Source organism: Aethalodelphis obliquidens, unplaced genomic scaffold (assembly GCF_003676395.1).
Source record: "Aethalodelphis obliquidens isolate GAN/ISIS:26980383/991018 unplaced genomic scaffold, ASM367639v1 scaffold29, whole genome shotgun sequence".
In the NCBI taxonomy this organism is placed as follows: domain Eukaryota; kingdom Metazoa; phylum Chordata; class Mammalia; order Artiodactyla; family Delphinidae; genus Aethalodelphis; species Aethalodelphis obliquidens.
The window spans coordinates 18,631,685-18,639,034 of NW_020837973.1; positions in this window are offsets into that span (position 1 = coordinate 18,631,685).

Below are 7,350 nucleotides of genomic sequence, written 5' to 3' on the forward strand. Positions count from 1 at the left end.
CTATAATAAATGGATTGGTATGTGACTATATATCATCACAGAGAAAGTATTTTTGACTTCTGTGTTGTGTATATAAACTATTACAGAGAAATGCCTCCAAAGCAGTGTCAACTCTGACATTCGCAGGGCTCCAGAAAGAGTACAAATGGAGAACCACAGAGCATATGTCTCAGTGGTGAAAGCTGATGAATCAAGCTAACGAAGTATTAACTATATTCTATTATCTTACTTTGAAGATAAACTTTTATCACAGACTGAAAGTCCAGGTTAAGTAGATGGAGTCCCATCTCTATTATCAGGCTCTGGAAGCTGTCTCAAATTGGTTGGTCAGAGGTTGTTTGGGTACCTGATAGATACTTTAACTTGAATCTGAAACTCACCCCCTCTTGGTGAAAGGCAGGGCCAGAAAACATCCTGAACAGGGCAGATTACCCTCCTGTCCGAATACCAAAAACTGAAATGCAGATGAAGTTAAATTCATTTTGTTTCACAAAGAAAACCACAAAAATATTGTAAAATGGAAAGACACTAGAGGTCGTTCCTCTAAACTTTTTAATTCAGCTTTTCCCAACTCTTCATTCCAAAATTAAGAAATTGCATTTTAATCTTTAAAGACATATATTGTAGTTGGAAAAAAAATATCCAGTAACTGAAACTTTGCCAAGAAACAAGACATTCTAAATGTAAATTTCAGATCACTTTTAAATACTAGAAGTTGTATTAGCTGTAATTTACCTGCCCTTGCAAAAATACATTTCATAAATCACGCCCAGAATTTCCTAGAGATTATTTTTTCCTCTGAGCCATCCATGTACTAATAAAAAATAGTAATTAAAAAACTGCCTTCCATCCAAATATTAAATCCTTAACTGTATATTTTATGAAAAAAAAATTAAGCTTTCACCTATATATTGGCTTTTTAAAAGTATGCCTCTCTTCATATAACTATTCTACTTATCCATCTTTGTAGATATTCAAGGTTAAATGAGGTTGATTTATTATGCATTTAATGGTCTATAGCTGTCTGCTTACTCTATTTGGAAATTCTGGTTCCACTGTTTTTATTAATTACAATGTGAATTTCCATTTAATGCTATATTTAAATTAATGGATTGATAATATATGCATATCAGAATTTTATGAATTATAAGTTTTATAATATAAATTACCTGATTTTAGTGTCTTTAAGACAATTTGATTTGAGAATACAGTGAATAAGATGGTTTACTATTTATTAAATGGTGCATTTCATAGGGCAATTAAACTTATTTCAAGAAATGATCAATCTAAATTGAATATAAAATTAATCTCTTAAGAAACTTAGGGGCATCACACATTTTGTAAAGTAATCAATCTTTTTCTCTTATGCCTCCCATTTTAATAAGTCAGTAACACTGTCAATGGTACCTGTGGAATTTCTCTTAATCCTGTCCATCTTCCCCACTCCTTCTGCTGCCCTTCTCATTTCCTAATCACACTTAGTATTACTGTAATGATGAGATTAAATTGATCATAAATGATATTTCAGTCATCGTTTTTATAAGCAATCTATTTAATTGTATAAGAACCCATAAAAAATGTCATTCATACATTGAAATTAAGTATTTTCAAATTTTAATTCATAGATATATCTTCAAATTTGTCTATTAAAACTGTGTATAGTATGTGTCTAATATTCAGTATATAAGATACACTCTACTGGACATTTAGAATTTTATAGTGTATGACTTAATCTCTGACTTCAAGTGTTTTCCAAGCTAAAGAGTCCCAATCAAACATTTTTTACCTATTTTTATAATGGGGGAAGGTGGTAGCTACACGGTAGGAAAGTCACCATATTTAAGTCGACTGAGGTGGTTTATCAAAGATTTGTCTCAAGGCCCACGAGGTCTTCCTCCTTGTACCTGGAGAATCATTAAGCTTTATCCACCAATCTCAACTTTTTACACACCCACACACATGCATGCACGCATATACACACCACACATATATACAAACTCACTGCTCCTCGGCAGTTATAATGCTATTGGACCATCCTCATGGCTTAAAAGCAAAACAACAAATAACAAAAACCTCCTAAGTAACAGGAATCTTAGGGCTTTCACTCTTTCATCTGCACTGGTTACAATAAATGGTGCTGCGAAGACAATATGAAACTTCACATCTTGAATCTTACCCACAAACCCACTCTGGTGAGAAATTGGTAAGCTCTGAGAATGGTAAAAGCTAGTTAACCTTTCCATTATAAGGTGTGTCTCCTGGCATTTCATAAGTAAGATCCCATTACCTTAAATATGAAAAGAAACTTTCAGTTCAAGTTGTGGATTTGACTCATATTATGTACCATGAGAGATTCACTATGCCTTTTTAATATGTTCCTGATGAGGGAGGAATACAGCATAAAATCAAATTTTATTTGAAAATTGCCATATAAAAATGAAATTTTCTTTGGTATCTGAACTTTATTCAAGTTGAGAAACTTTATTCAAGTTGAGAAACAATCTAGTAAACAACCATTATCAGCTAAATATATTAATAATATCTGTATAAATAGAGGTCAAATATTTAAATAAGTAATATTAAGAGCAAATATATTGTAATGACACATTGACTTCTAGCCTCTGAGTCTAAAAGATCTGTTTTGGGGCTTCCCTGGTGGCGCAGTGGTTGAGAGTCCACCTGCCAATGCAGGGGACACGGGTTTGTGCCCTGGCCTGGGAAGATCCCACATGCCACAGAGCAGCTGGGCACATGAGCCATGGCCGCTGAGCCTGCGCGTCCGGAGCCTATGCTCCACAACGGGAGAGGCCACAGCAGTGAGAGGCCCGCGTACTGAAAAAAAAAAAGAAAAAAAAGATCTGTTTTGCCTTAAATGTCTAGTTACTAGAAGAATTTAATTATTGTGAAAAGGAAGCCCCATTTGTTGTTAATTATAAATTTAAATTCACAAAATATAACCGTTTACTAACATAATTAAATCCTGTATGTCATAAATTCCTGAGTATTATCTTTCTTTTCCTTTTCCTAAAACTGCTAATGGATAAATACTATCATTTAAATAATTTTGAAAGATCTTTCCCAGTGTAACTGAAGAATGAAAATGCAGGAAGAGTCTTCCTATTAGTTCTTTATCATCAAGAATGATACTATAAATCCAATTAACTATATTAATATTTCAAAGTGTTCTAGCATGTTTATGTTTTAGGTTCTTATTATTCATTGAGTGATTTAGAGGCCATTAACTACATACACGAGAAAGAAAAGCAACCCGACACAGAAGATTCACATTTCAAACACCAGGGCAGGGGCTTCCCTGGTGGCGCAGCTGTTGAGAGTCCGCCTGCCAATGTAGGGGACACGGGTTCGTGCCCCGGTCCGGGAAGATCCCACATGCCACAGAGTGGTTGGGCCCGTGAGCCATGGCCACTGAGCCTGCGTGTCCGGAGCCTGTGCTACGCAACCGGAGAGGCCCGCGTACTGCAAAAAAGAAAAAAAAAACACCAGGGCAGGTGTGCCCTGGTATTCCTGAGGAGGGCATCTACAGTGATCATTTTCTTATTTCAGATACAACTTCTGAAGATAATACAATTAATTTTAAACATAATCTTCACAACCTGCCTTATGATTTATTTTGCCCTGTTATTTTGCCATCTTGCTTCACCACCTCCGCCAATTTTCAGTAGAGAAACAGCTTTAATTATTTAACACTTTTTATTTAACACTTTTCAAGCTTTCTTTGCCTCAGCTTCCATATTTATATACTTACCTATTCTCTCCCCCCTTATACAATAAAAAGAAACATGGTTCCTTTAAACTTTGTATTCTTAGTTTCTGGAACAGTCCCTGGTAGACTATAATGAATTCTTGTTCAACATGCTTTAATATTAACAAACAAACAAATTTGCTAATCCACCACTAAGTGCCCAGCACTATGCTAATTACTTCAAATAAAATAGTAAGCAAAAGGCATATGGTCTCTGAGTAAATGGAGCTAACAGTTCAGTGGAAAAGGCAGACACAAAAGAAAGGAAGCCACAATGAGTCTAGCATATGTTTGCCCAAATGTCCACAGTGAACTCATGGTAGGAATGGACTTTCCCAGGAAAGGACGTTTATCTTGAAATGCAGGGTTAAAGAGAGCCCACCAATCTGAGACTGAACTGATAATCTGAATAGGGACTCCCTATTTTTACCTAAAAGTTTATTGGACTAATTATAAACACCTAAAACAGCATCTAAGTAGCTATGTATTTGTTGGAAAATGGATAATGACACAAGCCTCATATAAGAAATTGAAAGTCACATTTCAATAAATATTGTAATAATTCATTAAAATATGTCAAAGGTTGATACTTGAAAGGGGAGTGCACATTTGTTTGCTTTGAATTTTTAATTTTTGTGGTTTATTGTATGGATTTATGGACATCCACATAATTAAAAGAGAACTAAAATGTGTTGATCATACGAATCCCAAATAAAACCAAAGACAAATACATTAAACTCTTATTATACTATGGCTTTCCTTGAATATCCTTAGAAAAATTAGAGTCCTCCATGACTTTATTTGCAAATAATTGAAAATAAAAATTCTAGCCTTAATTTGAAAAAATAAGGTAGCTCGTTAATTTGAACGATTTGGGCAAGTTGTTCTTAAAATGTCAGGACTTCGAATCCAGAGCAAATTTTGTGCCGACTATATTTTCCTGATATTTTTGTTCACACTGGTATATGATGTGCATAAACTAGATTTAAGAAAAAACATATACTTCAAAATGATCTTGCTGCTAAGTTATTTTTATAAAATCAGATTATATTTGGAAAAATGGTTGACACTTTCCCTAAGTATTTTAAAATTCACTAAGTATATTCACAAAGTACATTTAAAGTACAACTTTGATTTAATTATATGAGTTACTGCCTAAAGTGCATAAGCCTAAACCTAACAAAAGTGCACAGCTTTTCTGGAAATCAAAGTTTCCACAAGTTACTCTGATCACTAGGACTGCTGTAGGGTGTTCCACTGTAGATGCCCACATGCCAGACTAGACGGACAAAGACCTGAAGGTAATGGCACATATTTAAGGTTCTTTTAATTTTTTCTTTCTAATTTTAAAGTAGATTATCAGTATTTGCAAAATGGTTAGCTGCATATAAAAGAATGAAATTAGAACACTCCCTAACACCATACACAAAAATAAGCACAAAATGGATTAAAGACCTAAATGTAAGACCGGTAACTATAAAACTCATAGAGGAAAACATAGGAAGAACACTCTTTGACATAAACCACAGAAAGATCTTTTTTGACCCACCTCTTAGAGTAATGGAAATAAAAACAAAAATGAACACATGGGACCTAATGAAACTTAAAAGTTTTTTGCAGAGCAAAGGAAACTATAAACTAGACGAAAGGACAACCCTCAGAATGGGAGAAAATATTTGCAAGTAAAACAACGGACAAAGGATTAATCTCCAAAATATATAAACAGCTCATGCAGCTCAATATTAAAAAAACAAACAACCCAATCAAAAAATGGGCAGAAGACCTAAATAGACATTTCTCCAAAGAAGACATACAGATGGCCAAGAGGCACAAGAAAAGATGCTCAACATCACTAATTATTAGAGAAATGCAAATCAAAACTGCAATGAGGTATCACCTCACACCAGTTAGAATGGGCATCTTCAGAAAATCTACAAACAATAAATGTTGGAGAGGGTGTGAAGAAAAGGGAACCCTCTTGCACTGTTTGTAGGAATGTAAATTGATACAGCCACTATGGAGAACAGTATGGAGGTTCCTTAAAAAACTAAAAATAGAATTACCACATGACCCAGCAATCCCACTACTGGGCATATACCCAGAGAAAACCATAATTCAAAAAGACACATGTACCCCAAAGTTCATTGCAGCGCTATTTACACTAGCTAGGTCATGGAAGCAACCTAAATGTCCAACAATAGACAAATGGATAAAGAAGTTGTGGTACATATATACAATGGAATATTACTCAGTCATAAAAAGGAACAAAATTGGGTCACTTCTAGAGACATGGATGGACCTAGAGACTGTCATGAAGAGTTAAGGAAGTCAGAAAGAGAAAAACAAATATCATATATTAATGCATATATGTGGAATCTAGAAAAATGGTACAGATGAACTGGTTTGCAAGGCAGAGATAGAGACACGTATGTAGAGAACAAACGTATGGACACCAAGGGGGAAAGCGGGGGGGTGCGTGGGATGAACTGGGAGACTGAGATTGACATATATACACTAATATGTATAAAATAGATAACTAATAAGAACCTGCTGTATAGCACAGGTAACTCCACTTCACTGTACAGCAGAAACTAACACAACATTGTAAAACAACTATACCCAAATGAAAAAAAAAAAAAGGGTGCAAATTCTTCTGATGTACAGTGTCATTTAAAAAAAAGAAATACAAATCTTCCAGCAAGAGATCATTTATAGCATATTTCCTTCAGATTTATTTTTTATCAATCAAGATAAAGCATGTTATTTAATGTTGATTGGTTACTCATTATTATACAAATGAAAGCTATTTTATAATGGCTTTGTAGGTAAAAATCACCTGGTATCTCATATGTTCATATTTGGTAAATTGTTTTCAGCCTATTTAAATTCACTATTTACCATAATTGAAATAAAATAAATGAAAATCAATGAAGCCCAGGCAAGTTTCATAAACAACAATTGCCTATAAAACCTCAATGTCTTGGGACAGTGATATTTAAGAATCCATAAAAGGTAAAAAGATAGGGGCTTCCCTGGTGGTGCAGTGGTTGAGAGTCCGCCTGCCGATGCAGGGGACACGGGTTCGTGCCCCGGTCCGGGAAGATCCCACATGCCGCGGAGCGCCTAGGCCCGTGAGCCATGGACGCTGACACTGTACATCTAGAGCCTGTGCTCCGCAATGGGAGAGGCCACAACAGTGAGAGGCCCGTGTACCGCAAAAAAAAAAAAAAAAAAAGGTAGAAAGATAGAAAACTAACTAAGAATATGAACCTTACAGATTACTTGCTAGGCTCTCATATTACAGATGAGAAAAGCTAGTTCTGAAAGAACCAGAATCCCTGATTCATACTCCTGAGGACTTGCTCATGAATGTCATGAAGAGTATTCTCTCTTCACAGAATTGCTGTCTGTAAAGTACCGCACTGCATGCTTGACCTGTGAGCTGGTCATTTGCTCTCTTGGCTTCACCTTGTCTTGATTCATGGTCAAAAATATCTCCAATTCAACCCAAGAAGCACTATGCCTCTCTCAAGCCTTTATGTGGAGTAAAACTAAAACTAGAGGAAAACATTCTGAAAAGCAAACCA